The sequence below is a fragment of the Sarcophilus harrisii genome, chromosome 1, assembly GCF_902635505.1.
Source record: "Sarcophilus harrisii chromosome 1, mSarHar1.11, whole genome shotgun sequence".
Lineage (NCBI taxonomy): Eukaryota > Metazoa > Chordata > Mammalia > Dasyuromorphia > Dasyuridae > Sarcophilus > Sarcophilus harrisii.
In genome coordinates, this window is record NC_045426.1 from 333261737 (window position 1) to 333286502 (window position 24766).

Below are 24766 nucleotides of genomic sequence, written 5' to 3' on the forward strand. Positions count from 1 at the left end.
TATAGTACAGTAGATGGAGAGCTCACTTCTTCTGGAAGAATTGGGTGCAATTGGGTGGCCATCATCTAAGTCACTTAACCTCCCAGTGCTTTAGACAATACCGTAAAATAAAAAGCTGGAAAAAAGGCTAGAGGTAGAAAGTGGTTTATCATCTGATGGTTTCTGAAATATATCATGAAATAAATCATCTACACCAGTAGAGCTAGTTTTGCTGCCTCTATGTTAATTAAGTTACAGGCCTCATTCCTAGTACTAAACTTTGTCTTGACATAATAATTTCCAACAAGCTTCTATTGGGTAGTTCATTTCAATCCCTTTCAGTCCAACAAGCACTTATTAAGCACCTCCTATTTGCATTATGTTCAAGGTATTTGGGCTGCAAACAAAAAATTTAAGGGAATATTCCACTTTCAAGAAGCTTACATTACATTGGGAAAAAACAGCATGTAAACAGATAAATAATATACACACAATAATTTGAGGAAGGCTAATGCAACTCCAACTCATAAAATCAAGAAAGAGTTCCTATAGGAAGTGGCTTATGAGCTAAGTTTTGAAGAAAACTAAGAGATGTAGGTAAGGAGGGAGTGCATGGTCAGGCTTGTGCTTTAAACAAAATACTTTTAGTAAGTTTAGTAAATCGGGAGGATGATTTGAATTAGGGAGGGTATGGAAACCTGGCAACTAGTGAGGAGGCTGCTACAAGAGGAAAAGGTTCCTATGATAAGGAGTGGCTACCTAAGTGCAGAGAAGGGGATGGACAATAGATGAATTGTGGAGGTAGCAACATCTAGATGTGGAAATTGGAAATGGGGAGGGGAGGATGAAAGAAAAGAGTTGAGAATGATGCAAGAGTTATCAATCTGGGTGACTGAAAGGATGATGGTAGCTTCAGCACCAACAAGGTTTAGAGGAACAGTGGCTTTCATGGTGGGGGTGCTGGTGCTGTCGTGAGGGGGAATAGTGAATCCTTTTCTAGATATATTGAGTTTGATATCCAATAATATCAAATAGTATCCAATTGATAATAAACCAGAGTTCAGGAGATTAGAGTGCAATAAATAACGCTGGTAGTGATTTGCAAAGAAACAATCCAATTCAATGAGAATGTGTTTATTAAGTATTTACTATGTGTCTATACTGTGCTAAGTGTTGGGCTTATAAAGACTAAAATTAAAATAGTCCCTTTCTTCAAGGAGCTTACATTTTACAGGAAAACAAAATGTACATAGAGTCAATTAAGTACTGAAGTGAATAGATCATTGGCCCTAGAAACAGGAAGGCCTGAGTTCAGATCCATCCTCCTACACTTACTACTTGTGTGATCTTGCAGAAGTCATTTAGTCTGCCTCAGTTTCCTCTTCTGTAAAACGGAAATAATAGCATCTGCTCCCCACTGCTGTTGTAGAGATAGTATTTATAAAGCACTTTGCAAAATTTAAAGTTCTATATAAATGCTAGCCATCATTATAAGTAAAAAACAAAGTAACTTTCATGGGGAGAGGTTACTAGTTACTGGTATAATGAGGATAAGACTTCTTGCAAGAAGTGGGATTTAAGTAGAAACTTGAAAGAAGCTACAGGTTCTATAAGGCAGAGGCTTAGATGGAGTGTATTCCAAGCTATTGCCTATGCAAGGAGACAGGTGTATTGAGAGATAAAATGTTGCAAGCAGAATAGATTGGCTAAAGCACAGGGACTGTGAAAGACAGCAAAGTACAGTAAGCTTGGGAAGGCAGACTGGAGCCAGTTTGTGGAAAATTTTAACTGTTACACAAAAGAGTTCGTATTTTATCTGTCAGAGCCTGGGGAACCAGAAGTGGAGTCCATGGCTGGGGGGAAGAAAAGGGAAGGAAAAGGAGGAGAAGGAGCAAATGACAGTGGTTGAAGAGTAAGTATCATAGTGGGGAGATGATTGATTAGAGTGGAAGATGACTAAGGTTACAAACTTTGGTGATGAGAAGGTTGATGAGCTTCTCTGAAATCTTTGGGGAAGTTAGAGCAAAAGAAGAGAGAATGGGGGTTAAAGTTGAAGGAAAAAGAGGGATAGAACTGCAAGAGGGAAGTTAGAACAGATGACATCAATTTTCTCCATCAAGTATGAGAAGTCTTCTATTGAGAGGAAGGGAAGAGGAAATGATGTAGGTGCTCTGAATATATAACAAAAAATTTGTAATAAATGCTATAAGAGAGAGGGATAGCAAGTTAAACAAGACTAATTTAAATTTGTAAGAGTGAGTCATTTCCCAAAAACTGGTTAACAGCTGATTTTTCCCCCAATTATATTTTGTTTTGCCTAAAACACGTAAAGATAGTTTTCAACATTCATTTTTGTAAAACTTTGTGTTCCAAATTTTTTTCCTCCCTCCCTTACTTCTCTGTTCCCCAAGACAGCAAGCAATCTGAAATAGGTTAAATATGTGCAATTCTTTTAAATATATTTCCACATTTTTCATGTTGTATAAGAAAAATCAGATCAAAAGGGAAAAAACACAAGAAAGGGGAAAAAATAAGCAAACAAACACATTCAGTTTCCATGGTTCTTTCTGGATATGAATGGCATTTTCCATCCCAAGTCTATTCTTTGAATCACTGCATTGTTGAAAAGAGAAACAGGCAATCTTGAAAGGAAAAAAACCAAATTACCAACAACCAGATTTTTTTAAAAATTCACTAATAATTAAAAAATTATACTCTGGGGTTAGAATGTGAACCCCTTGAGAGCTTGAATGGGGTGGGTTTTTTGGGGTTTTTTTTTTGCCTGTTTTTTCTATCTCCAACCCTAAGTACACTGCCTAGCACAAAGCAGGAACTTAACAAATGCTTGCTGATTTAATTTGACTAAAAGTTCTTATGGGGAGTTGACTGGCATAGGCATGAATGACTCAAAGTGAGATAGTGAGTTTCTGTCATTAGAGATGTTCAAGAAAATCCTGAATGACTTCTGATTGGATATGCTACAGAGGTAATTCACTTGTCTAGGAATCTAGATTACATGACCTCTAACCAGGATTATTGTCAGAGAAACAGGCAGCACTATGGCCAGCAAGGTTGGCAAAGCTAAGACTGACCTGTCAAGATTACTCTGCTATCAAGGTAGGGATAAGCAATCACCATTACTGGACTTTCTACCCTGACAGCTTTTTTATGAGAGAGATTCTTAAACGGGGGTCTATGAATTTTTTTAAAGAATATTTTTATTTATTTGTTTTCCTTGTGATTCTTTATGTTTTATACTTTTAAAATATTGTTCCAAGAAGGGTCCTTAAGTTTTACCAGACTGCCAAAGGGGTCCATGAAACACAAAAAAAATTATGAACCTCTGCCCTGTAGATTTCTTAAAAGCCCTCCAAAATTTTTTATGCCCCACCCCCTACGAAAGAGGCATTTTAAGAGTTCAAGTAGAATTTTCTTTAGCTCCTTTTTTTGAATTATGAATTCCCTTTTTTATTTAAGGAGAAAATGAGGCTGGTCATATAGTTTATATGCTTGTCCTTGTGTTTTGGTGGTCTGAATCAATCACAGATTGAGAAATAGGATGAGGGGAAGGAAACTATGTGGGTTTTCCTAAGGCAAAATTTTCCCCATATAAGTTGGGCATATGTTCGTGCCTTTTCCTTGCTGCTCTCCCTGTCAAGGAAAGTGTATATTTGTCTGGTATCAATCCTGTTGCCTGGTTCCTGTGGCAGTGCTTTGTTCTGTCCCTGGGTGAAGAAGGGTTTGTGTTGTGTAAAGGCCTGGTCTAGTTATGAAAAGGCCTTTCAGTAAAAACAACTTCAGCTGCATTTCTGGTTTCACAATTGTTTTGATGCCTTGCCCTACCACCCGAAGGATATTTTTAAGAGTCCAGATGCAATACTGGGCTTCCCCCATTTAACTCCAGAATTCTGCAATAAAGTATAATGGGAAAAGGTCCAGAATACATAAATAACTTCTCCATCCTGCCAACTGTTCAGAACCCCAAAACCAATTATGCCCAAAAGAGTAGGGAAGCTGTGACAGGTGAGCCTCAGTGAGGGCATCCTGGAGGCAAGCCAGTGAGTCATTCTCCTGATCCCCAGTTTGATGATGTGGAAGGAAAAAACAACAATCCAAAAACAATCAATCCTTTCATTTTAGCTAAATATGTCAGAGATATTAGCTATTATTATGTGTATAAGCTTGGAGAAAGACTAATTGTCACTTCATCTTGCTTAACCATAAAGAATTTTCCCTCCTCCTGCAAGTAGCTTCCAAATCACTTTCTGGGGTAAGTAAAATAAAAGATGAAAATCCACAACAAGGGTAAATCAAAAGTACATTATTTCAGTTAGGGTTTTCATAGTTACTTAGCAATACTTCGGTACAAGTATTTTATACATAAAAAAACATGTTGGTCCTCGAAGAAGTGTCTGTCTAAAGCCTCTCTCCTCCAAAGCTACCCTTTCTTAATTGCAATCTCTTAATTGCAAAATCAGCAAACATTTATTAAGTATCTACATGTGCCAGATACTGATGCTCAGTGCTGGAAATACAAGAAATATAAAAAGCAGGAATTTACAATCTAATGGAAGAGATAATATGCAAATAATTATATATAGATGTAACATGAGAGGCCCTGAGAGGGCCAAGTCTGTTGCATTTTACTCCTCCTACAGGGTTTCCTGGTACTCTGACAGGATTGGGGAGTCTCTGTTCTTCTGCTCTTGGCTCAAACCCCCCAGCACTTACCTTCCCTTGCTTCTGTAGAGATCTAAACTAACATTCTAATTCCACTTAATCATGTCCCAAAAGATTAGCTTTTACAAAGGAATATTTGCTTGAAAGGTATGGTAAGAACAAGCACATAAACATTTTTCTTCAGCATCAAGGAGGTACAATTCCTCCTATAGCCCGTCAGTCTGGGTGTGGGCTGGGAGACTCATCATAATTCTGCTCCTACATGGCATTAGTTCCACAAAGTTCAAGCCCAAATCCCCACCAGGCTAAGGTCCCATTGCTTGTTAGGACTTCCTTGATGAACTGGCTGTGACATTTGCACTGGATTCTTGAACTCTGGGATAGCTTCAGATAGCTCTAGTTCCCAGATTGAAGATTCCCCTCCTTGTACCTCAAACAGAACAGGAAAAATGAAATGGGTCAAATCCTCAAACCTTTTTCTCGAGATAACATGGCCTATGGGAGAAGAAAGTTGGCCTATAGGCTCTCCCCTCCTTACCACAAAGTTTCACCTGCTGAAAATGGAGTCCTTCACCTTTAGACATGGATACAGGATAAGGGCCAGACTATGTAGGACAGCTGCAGGAATCATTTTCTCTCAGATTTATTTTTTTTTCTATCTTATTCCATCACCCTGCCTTTAAAGAGTCAGGGAATTCAGAGCAGAAAGGGATCCTGGGAGAATAATAGTGTGATTTTCCCTATTTTAAGGAAAAGGAATCTGAGATCCTGAAAGTTTAAAAAGCTAGCAAGTGTTCAAAGCAGGATTTGAAAACTAGGTCTTCTGACCTAGTCTAGAGCTCTTTTCATTATGGCAATTTCTTTTTATTTTTAAAAATAGCTTTTAATTTTCACAATACATACAAAGATAATTTTCAACATTCACCCTTACTTGTGTTCCACATTTATCACACACTGCACAAGAAAAATCTGATCAAAAAGGGGAAAAAGAGAAAGAAAAAAATCACACAAACAATAACAAAAAAGGTGAAAATACATCACTGTGATCCGCATTCAGTTTCTATCCATAGTCCTCTCTCTGAATGCAGATGGCATTCTTTTCATCACAAGATCATTGGACCTGCCTGAATCACCTCATTGTTGAAAAGAGCCACATCCATCAGAATTGATCATCGGTTAATCTTGGTTGCTATGTGCGGTGTTCTCTTGGTTCTGCTCACTCCACTTAGTATCAGTTTATGTAAGTCTCTCCAGACCTTTCTGAAATCATCCTGCTGATTGTTTCTTATGGAACAATAATATTCCATAACCTTCATATACCATAACTCATTCAGCCTTTCCCCAGCTGATGGCCATTCACTCAGTTTCCAGTTCCTTGCTACTACAAAAAAAGGCTTATGCTGAATTGCTTATTCATGACCAAGTATAATTATACAGTCTGGAACAAAAAAACTCCTAGCTACCTGGGATAACTTTGGAGACCTGGTGAAATTCTATGGAACTCTAGTATATCCCAAAACTGACTCACTAGTGGGGCTAGGACTTTGTAATTTTGGCCATTTCTGAATCAAATTTGAAAATGCATTGTTCTTACTATGCAGCTAATGGAAAAAGCTGCCCCCAACCACAGGCCAATGAAAAATATTCATGTATGAGCCAAAGGTTGCCTTTGATCTTTTGATCTATTCTATATTATCTTATGTACTTATATACATATTGTCTCCCGTATTAGAAAGCAGCTCCTTTGAGGACAAAGGCCATGATTTGTTTTATTTTATATCATAATTTCAGAATTACCCTGCTTCACATTAGTGAAAAAAAAAGATGTGTACGAAACAACAGATCTGTTATATATAGCTTGCATTTTTTAAAGAATATAATAAATTCACCATTGATTTCAAAACTGCCCTAATCTTCTGAATCTTCTTCAGAGTCACTTTTTCTCTTCCAGGCATTTAAAAAAAATGTTACAACAACCCTCTTTTCTTTCTTTTTTCAATTCCTGTTCTTAGTTCTCCTCTCTCTCACAAATTTCTCCCACCAAAATTTTTATTTAAAAATATCTCCTTTGTAGCAAATACGTATAATGAAGCAAAACAAATCCACATATTGTCCAAGTCTGAAAATCTGCATCTTAATCTGCCTCTTTAATCTGTCAGGTGATTGGTAGCATGCTTTATCATCAATCCTTTTCGAGTAGTGGTTGATTGACCTTTATGGCAAAAACATCACAATTCTATTTGAATATGTGCTATTGGCACACCCAACTTCCCCTATCCTCTCAAAAATTTATTTCCACCTTTTGTCACCTTTGCAATTTTTCAGTGTGTGATGAAAAATGTCAAAAATATTTTGATATTGGTGGGTTTGGAGCAATCTTTCATAAGGTTGTTATAGATTACAATTCCTTCTTTTTTTTTGAGAAACCTTTGTTTATATCCTTTGGCTACTTGTCTACTTAGAGAATGGCCTTTGGTCTTACATGTTTGAGTTAGTTTGCTATATATCTTGGATAGCTGGACCTTATCAGAGATATTTTTAAAATTTTAATTCAATTTTTATTATATTTTAAGTTCCAAACTCTCTTCCTACCTTCCTACCTCACACTATACTTTTTTTCCTTTTTTGGCACTTAACAATATTTTTTCCAATTACATGTAAAGATTGTTTTCAACAATTTTTTCACTTAACATCATTTAAAAATTATATGTAAAGGTAGCTTTCAACATTCACTTTTGTAAGATTTTGAATCCAGAATTCTTTTTTCTTCCTTCCTTCCCTTCCCTCTCCCCAAGACAGCAAACAATCTGGTATAGGTTATACATGGTTTTTTTTAAACATATTTTAATAATACTCATGTTGTAAAACAAAAAATCAGAACCAAAGGGGAAAACACACAAAAAAGAATAAAAAAACAAACAAAAACAAAGGTGAAAATAGTATGCTTCAATTTACATTCAGTCTCCATAGATCTTTCTCTGGATATAGATAGCATTTTCTGTTCCAAGTCTATGTAATCATCTTGGATCACTGTTTTGCAAGTCCATCAGAATTGATCACTACACAATCTTGCTATTACTGTGTACAGTGTACATTTGGCTCTGCTCACTTTATTCAGCATCAATTCATGTAAGTCTTTCCAGGATTTTCTGAAATCAGCCTGCTCACCATTTCTTATATAGAGCAATAGTATCCATAGCCATTCCCCAAATGATGGGCTTCCATTCAGTTTCCAATTCCTTGCCACCACAAAAAAGAGCCGCTACAAACATTTTTGCACATAAGGGTCCTTTCCCCTCTTTTATGAAGTTTGGCCCTGCTGGATCAAAGGATATGCACAGTTTTATAAGCCTTTGGGCATAATTTCAAATTGCTCTCAAGAATGGATGGATTAGTTCATGATTCCATCAGCAATACATTAGTATCCCAATTTTTCAGCATCCCCTCCAACATTTATCTTTATTTTTTCCTATCATCTGATAGGTGTGAGGTGGTATCTCAGATCAACATTCATTTTTGTAAAATTTTGAGTTTCAAGTCTTTCTCCTTCCTTTCCCTCCTCAAGATAGCAAGCAATCAAATATAGATTTTATATGTCATATTTCCATGTTAGTCATGTAAAAGATGAATCAGAACAAAAGGTTAAAACTATGAGAAAAAAACAAAAAACAATTTTTTACAAGTGAAAATAGTATGCTTCAATATGCATTCAAACTCTATAGTTCTTTGTCTGGATAGGAATGGCACTTTCCATCGCAAGCTTTTTTCATAATTGTCTTGGATCACTGTATTGTTGAGAAGAGCTAAGTCTATTGTAGTTGATCCTCACACAATCTTGCTGTACTGTGTACAATGTTCTCTGAGTTCTGCTCACTTTACTCAGCATCAGTTTATATAATTCCAGGTTTTTCTGAAATCTCTCTGCTCATCATTTCTTATAGAACAATAGTGTTTTTTTATATTCCTATACCAAAACTTGTTCAGCCATTCCTCAATTTATGGGAATCCCCTCAATTTCCAATATTTTGCCACCACAAAAAGAGCTGCTACTGATGTTTTTGTATGTGTGGGTCCTTCTCTCTTTTATATGATCTCTTTAGGATACACAGTAGTGGTAGTGTTGGATCAAAAGGTATGCAGAATTTTATAGCCCTTTGGGCATAGTTCCAAGTTGCTCTCCAGAATGGTTGGATCAATTTACAACTTCACTAACTGTGCATTAATGTCCTAGTTTAGCCACATGCCCTCCAACATTTGTCATTCCCTTTTCCTGTCATGTTAGCCAATATTATTGGTGTTAGGTGGTACCTCAGAGTTGTTTTTATTTGCATGCAAAGTAATCAACAACTTTATTTCTTATCCTAGTTGCATTAATATTGTATGAGCCCAAACTATTCAATTTAATGCAATCAAAATGGCCTATTTTATTTTTTATGGTCACCTCTATCCCTTACTTGGAAATGTTTTCTATCAGAAGGACTAAGAGAATACTATACTATATCCTACGCCCCCACCTCAGAGTCCAAAGTGAGGGTAGCCTTAAAGTTGTCCTGGGTCAGAAGATGGGGGTTTCTCAGGATGCCAGAATCTGAAGGACTAAGACAAAATTGGGAAAGGAGAGGGACAAGGCTTTCAATCCAGGTAGATCTGTACCAAGGATCAGGAGACATGTTACTAAGAATTGAGGGAAATGTGGCAATTGAGTGAACCACACTGACTCCAGAGCTAGCCCAGTTCCCTTTTCGTTTAATTATGGGTCTAGTCCAATTTCTGTTTTATGAAAAAACTATTTTTCAATTATGGGAATTGTGAGAAAGTTTTAATTTACTGTTCAAACCCAGCCCTGCATGACTGGGAAGCCAAACCACTTCTCCCTGTTGCTTAGAGATCTTTAAGTAAGCACCCAGATGATGCTTATCAGAAATCCGGTCAGATCCAAAGACTGATAAAAGTTTTCTCACAAATTACATCAATATAGTCACTTATCTTATGGAATCTGTCTCATTAAATCTTGGGTCTTTTGCATCATATTATATAGTCATGGATTAGGACTCTGTGTCCCTTCCTGGTGCATCCTTCCCAATGTACTTCTGAACAAAGTCCATCTAATGTTCCACTTGGTCCAGAAGGCCTAGGAGATTTTGGCATTGCACTTTGAGCTATAATAAGGTTGGGGGGCACAATTATAAAAAAAAACTTGCAATGGAAAGTGCCATTCCTATCCAGACAAAGAACTATAGAGTTTGAATGGATATTGAAGCATACTATTTTCACTTGTAAAAAAATCCTGACTTTGCAACAGGATCCAGAAACTGGATTTTCAGTCCTTCCCCACATTAGAAGAAACTGAGCTTCTAAAGAACAGAAATGATGAGTTAAATTATTAGCCCCGGATTATGTGCTGAGGACTGTACTACCAATGACTACATCCCTAGCTGCATCTGCCTGAATCTCCCCAGCAGATGTGGAGAGCATTTTTCATTCTGCTTTGTCCCAGAAGTAAAAACTGCTCTCACTATACCTACTTGCCTGGTGGTCACCTCCTAAGGTTGGTAGATAGGCAGGAAGAGTTGACCATTAATAATAATAATTATAATGCTGCAATAATAACAACATTATCAACTCCAAGATTTGGGGGGAAGGATTGGGGCACATAGAAGGTTTATCCAACAGCCCAATCAGTCTCCATGTCCTATTACTAAGTCTTGAGTAAACCTCATCTATGCAGGGTGGGAAGATAAACATTCCCCACAGAGCCTACACAGACTCCTGGGTGATTGTAGGGGTGGGAAACATTAGTGAAAACAATTACGAGGCAACAGATTGTGCAAACAAAGCCTGCCTTCTATGCTAAGTTTCACTCACTTGCCTGGCTCTTAGTTGTCGCTGTTGGCCAGGAAGAGTATTTTAAACTTATGCCTTTGATACTCCTTCAACACTTTCTTCATGGCGAGTGGATTAGCCTCTCCAATTGTTCCATTGCCAGCTTGGCAGCAATCACATTAAACCACATTCCTCCTTCCTCTCCCGATCTCTTCTCCTCTTCCTTTTTCTCTTCCTCTCCTTCCTCTCTTCCATCTCCCCTTTTCTTCCCAGTCTTTCTTCTCTCCCTGGCTCTCTCCTTTCCTCTTCATCCCCTTTTCTGTTCCTCTTTTTCTTCACCTTTTTCTTTCACCTCTCTTTTTGTCCGCTTCTCTCTCTCTCCCCCACTTCTCTTTTTTATATTTTTCCTTTCTTCCTCTTCCTCCTCCCCTCTCTTTCCTACTTCTTTTTCTTTTCATTCTTCTTCCTCCTCTCTTTTTCCATTCCTCTTTGTTCTCCTTTCCTTCTTCTTTCATCTTTTTACAATGCTTTTCCTTCTTTTCTCTCCTTCCCATTCTTACTATAACATATATTGATCCTGCCAGCAGATGGCAGCCACAATCAGATACAAACCAGGACTAAGTTCTTTAGATGCTGGAAGCCATAGACAGAAAGGATAAGCCAAAAGGAGCACAGTGAAGGAATAAAGGGATGGAAATGAATGGTCCCGAAAGGCCATTACGCTCTCATTTCTGTAATAGGCTGATTAACCCAAATCTTGCAGAATTCCCAATGGGCTGAGAGCAGTTCACTGGTAGCCAATCATGGCTCAAAGGTCCAATCCATCCTTGTCGTTTGTTGTTTGGTGCTGGCTTGAGCAGTACCCCGGAAGATAGAACAGGTACCAAGATTGGAGACAGATGGCAACACATCCACCTGGCCACTTAGAGCAGGAATAATGAGGGCTGTCCAAGGACACTGTTAGCCCCAGAGTCAGAAGAGACAATATTATCTAAGTTATGTCAAGATGGCCCATGGCTACATGGCGCAGTAGACATCGTCCTATTTGCCTCAGTTTCCTAATCTGTAAAATGAGCTGGAGAAGGAAGTGACAAACCATTCCAATATCTTTACCAAGAAAACTCCAAATGGGGTCGTGAAGAGTCAATTACAATAGGACAACAATAATGTCAGTATTCATACATGAAATCGAAAGGCAATTTAGGAGATGTACAATTGAAGGATTATTGGGTCTCCTGGGCACCCCAGGGCTTTTTCAATTGTCTTAATTTTAAAGCTATTTAGAAAACTATTCATAGATTATAGAATATAAAATTACATAACTAAAGTTAGTAACCAACCCTGATGTACTGGCAACTAACTGCCAAAGGAAAAAAATCTTAATTATAGATTTATTCTTTCCTCAAGGAGTTCAGTGTCCAGCTCACTGTCTTTCTACCCCAACTCCTGCCCTCATATAAGATAACTTTGATAAATATATATATATATATATACACACACACATGTATATATATATAGTTATACATATACAGACATGTATGTATAGTTATATATATATATATACATATATGCATACATATGCATATATATCAATGCTCTTTCAAATACTTTAATTTCCCATTTTCTTATTCTCTTCGGTTCTCACAAGGGTTCTGCTCTCATTCCCTAGGTTTTGTTTCCATTTCTCAGCTACCCTATTGTCCTTGAACATCCTTCAACATCTGGTCCCTTCTCACCCACCAACATTTCTCTGTTCCTATGGCCTTCTTCTCCCCTGGATGAGCTCTTCCCAGGGCTTCCATTTGGAGAAGGGACCCAAGCTGGTCATGCTTCCTTGCTTTCCCAGCTCTGTTTCTGACCCCAGATTTCTCCACAATAATCCAACTGGGTCTGCTCCCTTCGTCTCCTTCCCCCACCAAGGTTTATCAGCTAGTCCTCCCCCACCCCCATTCCCATTTTACTATAAGCTACTTGTAATCAGAGATTGTCTTTGGTTTTGCTTATATTTATGTCTCTGACACCTAGCAAGTGCTTAAAAAATGCTGCCCATCTCTTGCTTGCTTTAGGATAACCTTCTCCACTCTAACTCAACATACAGAGATATAACTATAACCTTGATCTTGTTATCATCCGCAAGTATATTCTACTTTTATGTTCATGAACTATGAAATTCCTTTATCTGATCATAATCTTTAATCATTCTTTCTTTTATGACTTCTAACCCTGATGTCCTTCATCTTTCCTGTTTCCTCCCAGCCCCAGTTCTTTCCCACCCCATTCACAGACTATATTCTCTTCCCTTCCTTATCTTGACTCTTTGAACTCCCATTTTCTCCTTTCAGATCCTGCCTTGCCAAACACTAGTTCTAGATTACTCCCACTAAATAAATACTTCCTTTGCTATTGAATGGAACTAGAAGAAATCATGAAATCATGCTTATTGGGTGGGCTACAAACTTATGTTATTTTTTCCAAGTGAGGTCTAATTATAGCAAAGTAATCCTTCTATTCCTCTCTAATTAGATGGCTATCTCATTCTCTTCAATAGTTGTTCCAAACATTTTTATGACTTGCCTATAATGAGACAGTTAATAAATGGCAAAATTTGAATCCAAAGCAGGTCTTCTAACTCCAAATCCAGTTTCCCTTTCATTATATTGTCCTGTAAATCTAGTTACTATTGTGTTTTTTTTTTAATTAAACATTGCTCTGGAAAAAAAAATCAAAGAAATAAACAGGTACTTTTTAAATCTTTCTCATTAATCCTTATGTCTAATCACTAATTACTACCTAAACTAACTTTAATTTTCTCTATAGGCCCAAACTTCAATCTGTTTATCATGAATATTTTTATGAGTCAAAATAAATTCCCAAAATCTGCCCAAGATTTCGGTGTTTTAGCACTGAAGGCAAATTTTGTCAAATGAGTCTTTATCCCAATATTCGAGATGTGTGAACAGCGCAACTACTTTTGTTTTTTTTTTTCAGAATGTTGTGTATATAATCTGTTTTACTAGTCAATCTTTCTGTTTTTTATCCAGAAACAAATTATTTTGATAATCACTGCCTTGTATAATGTATATGATGTCTGGTATTACTTGGCCTCCTTCCTTTCTATTTTTAAAAAAATTATTTCTCTTAAAATTCTTGATCTTTCTTCAGATCTTGTTATGTTTTCCTAGTTCTATGAAGTAATCTTTTAGTAGTTTGGTTAGTATGGCAGTGAACAGGCAAATTAAATTAGGAAGTATAGTCATTATATTGACTTGACTTATCCAGGAATAACTACTATTTCTTCAATTATTTAGTTCTGTCTTTGTCTCCATAAAGTATTTTACATTTGCATTGTACAAGTTTTGGTAGTTATGCATTCTATAGTATTTTTAAGTAGAATTTCTCTCTCTCTTTGTGCTGGGTTTTATTGGTAATGACAGTTGTTTGTACAGTTGCTAGACTTTGAGTAAAAAGACAAGAATTTAAATCCAATCTGGAGTCTCTTCATCTCTATCTGCCTCAATTGCCTCATCTGTAAAATGGGATTATAATAGAACATGTCTCTTAAGGTTATTGTGAGGATAAAATGAAATAATATTTGTGAAGAGCTTTGTAAGTCTTAAAGTTCTATGTAAATTCTGTTGTTATTATTTCTTGAAATGTAGATGGTATATTTGAATTAAATATCCTACAACTTGGCTGAAGTGGGTTTTTTTCAGATTAATGAACTAATTAATGTCTACTAATTAACTAATTTTCCTGAAGTTCAAACCTGTAAATATGTCTCAATTAAAGTAAAGGTCTATTTTCTTTTAAAGGAAACTTTCCTACTATAGATCCATGTTTACCAACTTTCAAATGCATAAACATATTTTTAAACAGAAATATAAAGGAATTTCTCTATAATTCGAGATTGCATTCAACCAGACAGAAGCTGGAAGAGTTTTTCCCCAGGAAAAAACACTCATATACAAAGTTAAATAAAGGTAGTCTGGTAGAAAACATTTTTGTTAGTTTTTGAGGTGTTCTAGCTATTAGGACTAAATCTTAGTAGCATTATCCTGTCTTTTTGTTTCTTTTCTTGCTTCTGTAGCACAGAAACACATCTAAGAGCAACAGGGAGCTAAAACCACAGAGAAACTAATACCATTCCTCTTATTAAGTCAGAGTAGTCGCTAAGAAACCTAGTAAACAACAGTGAAATCATCATAACTTGAATTTTAGTGCCATTTTATGGTTCACGAAAATGCTTTACCATTTGTTATCTCATTTACACAGTTATATCTTGTATGTGCGTAGTTGTTTCCTACTCCATTAAAATTCAGGTTCTTTGAGGGCTGGGACTTTTGTCTTTCTTTGTATTCCCAGTGCTTAGCTCAAAGTAGGTGCTTCATAAAAGTTTGATGAATAACTGACCCACTTCCCCATGGAATTGTCCTCATTTCTCTAAAGTACAAAAATGTACTTTTTTTCATAAAGTACATGTTGCAAGTATTACTCAACATATTTAGCATATGATGATGAAGGTCAGAGAAATGAAAGAACTTTCCCTTTGCTACACAGTAAGTACTAGATTTGAGGCTCCACCCTCTGATATTAAGTCCCATATTCTTTCCAGGTGTTTTATTATTATTATTATTATTATTACTCAAGCCTCCACTAAAGTCCTATTCCATGGGTTGCAGAGCCAAATCAGGTTCTTGAAGGCAATGGCAGCAGAGCAAAAGTTAGCTAGTTCCCATTAGGTTGGAAAATCTATAAACACAGATGTGACTACATCTGTCTACTGAGGAGCAGTCTAGCTAAGTTTAAAGAGTTCTCTTCTAGAAAAGTAGGGCATCAACTGATAAACTTTAGGAGTCAAGTAATTCATAAAGACCATGGCAGCTGGGTGATTCCATTGTGCACAAAGTGCTGGGCCTGGGGGGAAGACCCAAGTACAAATCCTGCCTCAAATACTTACTAGCTATGCCGCCCTGGGAAAATCTTTTTGAAGTGATATTAGGGACCATGTGAATGTGGAGTAGAAATATGAAACAGATTTGGGAGAGCAACATGGAGCAACCATGACATAGGCATTTATCACAGGTTACAAAGATTTGCCATTCATCCCATGAAATAGCTCACAGACTTAACCAAATATGATTCAGCAAGACAGAATCAGACTTATTAAGCAACCAGATTTTTGGAGGCTTTAAAGAGTCCCAGGGAGCAGGGGATAGGGTAGGATCTAGGAGAAAAATCAGGGAGGAGTTTAGTTGTTTAAATATATGCTAACCAAAACAATCTCAGAGGTTAGAGGCAGGATGGATGGATTAATTATGGACTCCAGCTTCACATCATTCTCTGCTAACAAGATAGTCTGGGGAAAAAAAAAGATGTCTGACCTAATTATGATTGACAATAGGAACAAGATAGGTTCCTTTTAGCAATTCCTGAGAATGACCTGATTTAGAGTTTCCATCATTTTAATCTCTGTCTGCCTCAGTTTCCATAACTGTAAGATGGCGCTTATATCAGCAACTATTTCCTAGGGGTAGTGAGGATCAAATGGGGTAATATTTGAAAAGTTCTTAGTATCTGGCACATAGTAGGTACTAAATAAATGTTCTCTTCTTCCTTCCTCGGTATTTACAAAGGTACAAGAGTGTTAGATATATCAGTAAAGAGAGATCCCACTACAATAAAATCTATTAATATCCATACAAACTGTTTTCTGATCTTTTTTGATGTCATTATTTGAATAAGAATCCCCTCTAACAAAACAGGATAAGATAAAACATGCTTTAAGAAGGAAGAATCTTTGTAATAGAGGGAAAGGAGAGGAGTTTGGGATAGAAGTTGTAAGGAAGGTATCTTGGGAAGTAGTAATGTGTTTGAGGTTCAGCACCAAATGATGAGACTGAGAAGATCAATTGGCACCAAATGTTGAGGTTCAGTAATGTGATGAATTCACAAAGACCTTTCTCTTTGATAAAAGGCAGGGGTTTTTTTATGAGAAGTTACAAACAAAATGAAGAGATACAATAGACACTAGGAATCGTAAATATGAAACAGAATTGGAAAAGCACATAACAATTAACAATGAAAAAGACAAGTTCCCTAATGGAACTCACAATTAATCAGGAGAAAGAAAATAACTACATGAGGTGGGAATGAGCAGGCTAAATCCATAGAGGAATTTAGCACTATAAGAAGGAGAAAAGTACCAGGAGTCATAGGAGAGGGGATGGGAAGAAAGATGTCATAAAGCAGAATGCTGTTTTGAGCTAAGCCAAAAGAATAGAGCAAAGATGGTGTGGACCATAAAGAGATTTATAGAGGAAATTTAACTTCAAAGATCTGACATAAATTAACTTTCTGATTAGATATAATAAGGTGAGGAAGCTGATCCCCATCGTACCCTTCCCTGCTTGCTTCAGGGAATAATTTTATCAATACTTCAGGCTTTCTCTGCCAACCCCACCTAGTGACCCAGGACATCATCAATAGGAGCCCTTGAAAAAAGAGATGTGTGGGCAGCTAGGTGGCACAATGGATAGAGCAGTAGTCCTGAAGTCAGGAGAACCTGAGTTCAAATCTGGCCTCAGACCAGTATTATTTTTAATACTTCCTGATTATATGACTCTAGGCAAGTCATTTAACCCCAATTTTGAGAGAGAGAGAGAAAGAGAGAGAGAGAGAGAGAGAGAGAGAGAGAGAGAGAGAGAGAGAGAGAGAGAGAATGAGAAAATGAGAATATGACTTCCTAGAGTAGATTATGGATGCAATTTCCTGCCCAGGTGAGTAGTGCAGGGATGTCTCTCAAAAGGGTCAAGATCATAGCCTCATCCCCTAAAGAGTCCCCAGGTAGGTTAACAAGTCCGGTTTGTCTAGAGAAAATCTCTGGAAGAGTGAGTAAACAAAAGGATAAGAGTTACATCGTGAAGCCAGGGATTCCCAAAATACATACCTACAAACAAAACCTCGGAACAAAACAGAACTTGTACCCAAAATTAATTAGAATTCCTAGGAGAAATAATGTGGTTTTTCAAAGATGATTTTAAAATGGTCTTGTAAAAATTGTGAATATGATAAAGGAAAAAATAGAAAAGAAATATGTTAAGGAGGAGAGATTTGGAAAGAAAATTAGCAACTTGGCACAAGAGGTACAAAACCTTACCCAAATTACAGAAACTTAGAATGGGTCAAATCAAAGTGAATAACACCATAAGACAATAAAAGAAATAAGAAACAGTCAAAAGATTAAAAAAAGAAAATAAACAGTATTTCTTATCAAAAACAGATCTGGAAAACAGATCAAGAAAAGATAATTTAAGAATCACTGGATTAATTAGAAGTTATGACCCAAAAAAGGGCCTAGATATCATATTTCAAGAAATGAAAAACAGCTGCTCAGATCTCTTAGAATGATAGGATAAAGTGAGGCATTCACTTTTTTACTTAAAGAAATCTCCCAAAAGGAAAACTCCTAGAAACATCATACATATCCAAAATCCAAATTCTAGGTCAAGGATTTAAAAAAAAAAAAAAAAAAAGACTGCAAACAGCCCAAATAGAAAGTTTCAGAACTCATCCACAGTCAAGATCATACATATAGAGTGGTGAAAAATTAGGAAGACTTGGGGCAGAACAGGGGTCAGGATACAACCTGAGAAGATCTGAAGAAAGACCCCAGGCCCAGATTAACCTGTCTGAAGTGCAAATACCTCTGAGCTAATGGAATCTAAGTCCATGAAGAATGAGGGAACCTCATCTATTGAAAAGACCAAACTCAGTTGTGCTGTGGAAAGCAACACCTGATGAGTATAGAAGCAGCAGGGCAGGGATGCTGCTGCTTGCAAAAGAATGGAGCTCTCGATTTGGGGTTCCTGGTCAAGGTGGAGAGCTGAAGGGAAGCTTGAGGCATCATTCCCCCATCCTACAAATAGAGGTGTTTACATTAGTACCTCTTATTTAAAAAATGAACTGACAAAGAAGAAAAAACTCCATCACTAAACATATTATGGGAACAGGGAAGACTGGGATTCATCTTCAAAGGAAGACACTTATTAAAAAAAAAAAAAAAAAAAGCTTCTGCCCCAAAGAGTAAAGCAAAATGGTTCCCTCTCCATTAAGAGAATTTCTAGAACTCCAAAAAAAAAAAAAAGAATTCAAAAATCAAATGAGACACTGAGAAAAAATTAAAGAAAAAATGAAAACCATCCCTCCAAAAGTTAACCAATTAGAAAAGGAGAATACAGAGTCTCAAAGATGAAAATCGCTCTTTGAAAATTAGAATCAGGCAAAGGGAAACCAGTGAAGCTATGAGAGACCAAGAAATAACAAAATAGATTATAAAAAATTAGAAATTAGAACAGAATGTGAAGCATCTTATAAGAAAAATGATAAATCTGGAAAATAGATCAAAAGGAGAAAATACATAAGAATAATTGGACTGCTAGAAAGTTGTGCACTATAATGCAGAAAATAATCCCAGAAAATTATCCTGGAGTGATACAACATGAGGGGAAAGATACAACATGAGGGGAAAATAGAAAAAATCCACCAATCACCACCTCAAAGAGATCTTTTATGGAAAACATGGAGGAATATTATTGCCAAACTTTGAAATCCCCAGATCGAAAAGAAAAATTTGCAAGAAACAAGGAAAAAAGCAATTCAAATACACTGGAGCTACAATTAGAATTGTACAAAACTTAGCAGCAGCTACCATAAAAGACTGCAAGTCTTGGAATAAAGTCTATAGACAAACAAAAGAACTATGGGTGCAGCCAAAAATATCATATCCAGCAAAATTCTCTATAATTTTGAATGAGGAAAAAATGTTCATTCAACAAACTTGAAGATTTTAAGGACTTTCTATCAACCAAACCTGAACTTAACAGAAAATGTAACATATAAGAGGCAATATTAAAGATCAATTTTAAGGAACTCAACATGGATAAACTGTTTAAACGTGGACAAATTGGTTTTTTACATGAGAAATGTATACTTTATGTTTAAGATTTACATCAACAATAGGGTAAGCTCAAAAGAAAGATTGACAGAGTAAAGGTATAAAAAGTAATCATGTTATACAAATGCGGTGCAGAGGAAGAATAGATACAGAGGCATTAGAGGAGGGTGGAGGGCTTGTAGTTCTGAAAATCTACTCACATTGGGAATGGGTTCAATAGACAACACTATATAAATACTATGAAGACTATAGAACTCTCTATAAAAAAATAAGGTGAGAGGTTTGGGCAAATGAGCAAGCAAAGGGTGAGGGAAGAAAAGGGAGAGATCCTTGGGAGGGGGGAAGTTAAGATATAGTAAGCCAAGTTATAGAGCAGAATTTAATAAAAGAGTCAGCAGGGACAGGAAAGATATATGTGTATCTGAGGTATGTTGTGTATGTGTGTGTGTGTATGTATATGTATATATCTACATATGTATATATATATATAAAATATCCTTTCTTAACTATAGCCTGCTTGGAGATGGGGGAGGAAGATGAAAGGGGGAAAAAATAAAGAAAAAAAGGTGTGCAGTAAAGAATAAAAGAACAATTTACAAGGAAGTAAAGAAAAGATGAACACTCATGAATATAATTTCTCCTACTAATATATTACATATTACACACACACACACACACACACACACACACACACACTTTCTTAAATTGGTATTTATTGTCATATTTTTTGAATCCTCCTTGGTGCTCTACTGGGTGCATGACAATGTCCTTTTTTGTTTTGTTTCATTTTGTTTTGTTTTGCCTTTCTGTTTTTCTTTTTTTCTTATTCTGTTTCTTCAAATAAAATAAGTTTTGGGGAAAAAACAACAACAACAACAACAACAACAAAAAAAAACAAATTTACCCAGAAAAGAACTTAGTATAATCCTATTAGAAGGAAAAAAGTGGATCTTTAACACAATAGAGAATTTTCAATTATTCCTTTTTAATTAAATTAATATATTTTAATACCCATTTCTTAATGAATTGTTTTGGGAGAGAAATCAGAACAAAAGGGAAAAACCATGGGAAAAAAAAGAAAAAAGAAATGAGCATGATGTGGTTTGAGTGGGTCTAGATTCCTGATGGCAGAGGTTAGTGGCTATAAGAGAGTTGTTAAGAATCCTCTTTAAATCGGCTGCAGGTTCTAGGAATGAAAGAATTCACTCATTCCTGAAATATTAGTTGCAAATTGAAAATTTATTGTTAGATAGAAATCAGTTTACCCAGAGATTGACTTCTATAGTGGCACATCTATGGAAAATGGAGTTTTGCACTGAGAATGCAGTTCTCAGTGGACAGAAGGATCCTGATAGCTGAGTGAGCTACAGAGGTCTAGACCTTCATTGAAGGAAGCTATTATATTGGATCTTAGTCGGGGCTGGGCCAGCTCAAGCAGGTCAGACCCAGTGAGGGCTGGGACAGCCCCGATCTCCTATTGGAATTAACAGCACTTCAAAGGGGTGCCTTTTGATCAGATTTCTAATTGAATCAAAGGCCATGGCATCCTGGAAAGATAAACTTATCTGTGGGGATATGCCTTCTCCAGGAGGGGCTGAGAATCTGAAAGGGATCACAGATCAAAAGGGAACACAGTTTCTTAAAGGGACCGCAACCCACTTCAAACATAGCATGTATTGATTTACATTCAACTCCATAGTTCTTTTTCTGGATGCAGTTGGAGTTTTCTATCCAAAGTTTATTGGGATTGCCTTGGAATTTCCAATTTTTCTTGATGAAAAGGCTGAAACCTAATAGGAACTTTAAAATAGAAACATGGGAATAAACAGCAACATATAAAGATAAATATGAGTAAACAATGAGACAAGACTTTACAAAGATAAAATGTGTACATTTGAAGTGCATATATTTTGATGCCAGAAGGGGAATGATACAAGTATCTTCTAAGAAATGGGTTATTATCAGCAAGAATTATAAGGAAGTCGGATAAGATGAAGGACCTAGGAATGATTTTTGTTAACTTTTGATTATTTTAAAAGAATGATAGGAGGGAAAGGGAAGATACAGAAGGGAATGAAGGAAAGGAATATAAGATATATATCTCACAAAATCATGGAGAACAAGTAGAAGTCTATATGAATGAAGAAGAGTTCAGGGAAGAAAAACATCACTTGGACATTTTGAACTGATGCAAAGTGAACAGAACAAGAACAATTTATGCTGCAACAACAATATCCATAAAAAAATGTTTTTTTAAGGATTTAAGATCTCTGATCAACTCAATGTCAGGGTACATATGCATTAGAATTCTCCTGACAAAGAGGACATATGCACAGTGATTCACCATTTTGGACACAGCCAATGTAAAAATATATTTTGTTTGACTGGGTATTTATTAGAAGAGTTTTATTTTGTTGTTGTTGTTTTTCTTTTCCAGTAAAAGAAAGGGGGGAACAAAAAGGAGAAAGAGCATATAATTTTTAAAAATAATAGCCTTTTATTTTTCAAAATACATGCAAAGATAGTTTTCAACATCCACCCTTGAGAAATCTTGTGTTCCATATTTTTTCCCTCCCCCCATCCCTAGACAACAAGTAATCTAATACAGGTTAAATATGCGCAATTCTTCTAAACATATTTCCACATTTATCAGAACATATGCTTTTTAAATAATTTTTAATTTTAAAAAAAGAACATATAGAAGAATAGTGAGAGATCAAGTTGGATAGATGAAATGAGATCCAATTTTTCAAAGCTTAGAATGCCAGCCTAAGTTTGGGATTTATTATTGTGTGGGAAAGAAATGATCCTGTAATTAAATAGAATAAAAGAAATTAGGAAGTTCTTTTCACATGAAAAGAACCTTAGAGATCAAACCTCTCATTTTAAAGATGAAGAAACATGGTTTAGAGAAGTTAAATGATTCGCTCAAAATCACATAGGGCAGAGTTGCAACTCAGACCTACTCCTACCACTAAACCAGAGCTGTTCTTCTAGGTGCCCTAGAGCTTTTTCCTTGAAGACGCATCCAATTCCATTCAAAGGCAAGCAGATGCTTCCCTTTGCCACATCTGCTACTCTCTTCCCTCCCCCACACCCCTGGTCCTATCCCTGCCTGATCCCAATGACAAAAAGGATGGGAGAGAGAGAGAGAGAGAGAGAGAGAGAGAGAGAGAGAGAGAGAGAGAGAGAGAGAGAGAGAGAACAGACAAGAGTAAACAGAAACCATGTGCTTTTAGTTCAGCCAGTTCTCCTGTCCCAGCCTTGTAGGGAGAAAAAAAAGTCTTGCCTGAAGGAATCGGAGTCCCTGAAGATCTCTGGAAGAATGGGCACCTGGGAAGTAGAAGGGGCAATGACCCTTTCCTTCTCAGAGACCTGAATAAACCACAGGGATGGACGAAATGAAGTGGAAACCTCCTGAATGGATTCAGGGATCAAGGTTCCTGCCATTCCCCCAGGAACTCCCTGTTGACTCCTGCCCCTTTGTAACAGGACGATGGTGTCATACCTTTTCTAATCCCCCACGCAGTGTCAGTAAAGACTGGAGTTTGGAGTTTGACCCACAACATCTCAGGAGTGTGCAAGCAACAGCTGCCAGAACTATCGGCTTCCTCAATCCTTCTAGGTAGAAAGGAGAGGAGAACCTGCTTCCAGATCTTGCCTTTCCTTGCTCATCTTCCTGCCCTCAGCCTTTCTAGGGAATTGTTGATTTACTAGTCAGATCAACTCACAGGTCCTCAGAAAGGTAAGCAATCCTCTGTTTGTCTCCTTCTTTGGGGTTGTCTGACGCTGGGGCTCAGAATGGGATTAATAAACTAAATGGCTAAGATTAGAATAGGATAAAATATCCAATTCTACTTTGAGATCCTTCCAGAATCCCATTACCTTTGAAAATGGAATTACTATGAAACAGAAATTGTTGTAGTACTTCTTTTTTTTTTTCCAAATTGGAAATCTATTAAATGCATCCAAAGAATGAGTTATCTTTCTCCAGAGGGTGAAGCAACAAGGAGCATATCTATGGGGTATTACAAAGAATTTCTGAAAATCCATGATTAGAAACTGATTTCTTTGGAGCTTAAGGACACTGGGCTGAAACTTAGAAGATCAGAGTTTAAGTCATTAATAGTTGGATCATCTTGGACATAATCATTTTCCATCTCTGGGTCTGTTTCTTTATTGGAAAAATGAAAGTTTGGACTACTTGTGCATAACCCATTTCCACTTCTGACATCCTAAGACCAAAGTGCTATCCAGCACTTATTCCATAATTCTATTCAGTAACGTGCTGGTAAATATTTAACAACTCATGCTTCAAAATGCTGTTAAATTTAACCTGCATGATTAACAATTTTTCCATTGTTTTCTTAAGTCCTAAATAACCAACAAAATAAAAAATCAATTCCTGTTTATAGAGTTGTTGATTTCTGATATGTACATGTTGGTGCTGAAGATTTTATAATCAGTCACTTTGAGCTGGAACCTCTGATTTATTCCTAAGAAGGTGGTCAGATTCTAGCCGTAGCTTCCTGTGCTGATAAGGGTTTAGTAAACCAATGGGACAGTCAGTTTACTCTTCCCAGAAGTCCTATCAATACCCACGTGTAAAAGGCAACTCTCCCATTTATTCTTCCTGAAGTTCTAGGAACTTAGGTGATCATTGGTCCCCTACTGTTTGATCCTTCTCCCTTCACAAACTTCAGCTGGATGTTGAATTCAATCTTGGTATGTTTGGTTAACCTTAGTAAGTTAAGGTGGGCTCCAAGGTTAGGTTGGAGCCACTCCCAAGATGGAAGGTTTAAAGATTACAAATGTCATATTTTAACCATGTTTAACATATATTGGATTATATGCCATCTAGAGGAGGGGGTGGGAGGAAGGGGGGAATTGGAACACAAGTTTTTTCAAGGATCAATTGAAAGATATCCTTGCATATCTTTTGAAAATAAAAAATTTCAATTAAAAAAGAAATAAAAAAAGAAAACCTCATAGATAGGATGGTATATGGAGCCATGTAGAGTTGGTATGACTGAAATACTAAAATATGCATCTGTGTATGTATATATATGCATGCATATATGAATATATAAGCATATACACACATACATATGTGGGTATTGTATTTCTATGTGTGGTGCTTTATGTTTTGATATGTGCTTTATATATATTATTTCATTTACTATTAAAACAACCTTATAAAGAAAAAAATAAATAAAAATGAAAAGGCAAAAAGAAAAAAAGATTATACATGTCAGGTCCCAATCTTTGAAGAAATATTGGGAAGAAAATGATCTCTGAAGTCTCTTTTGAACCAAAGATTCCATAATTTTA

At 36.5% G+C, this 24766-nt stretch overlaps 1 protein-coding gene across 4 annotated transcripts in view; it reads left to right on the forward strand.

The window, feature by feature from the left end:
• Positions 1–24766, forward strand: part of SLC5A11 (solute carrier family 5 member 11) — a 72318-nt gene that overhangs the window by 3119 nt on the left and 44433 nt on the right. Inside the window, exon 2 of one of the 4 annotated variants that reach the window (XM_031945578.1) lies at positions 22698–23180. The exons of 2 other annotated variants lie outside the window; for them this stretch is intronic. The gene's annotated coding sequence lies outside the window, so the exon portion shown is untranslated. The remainder of the gene's footprint in view (positions 1–22697; positions 23181–24766) is intronic. One more of the 4 variants, XM_031945579.1, reaches the window with a different exon arrangement.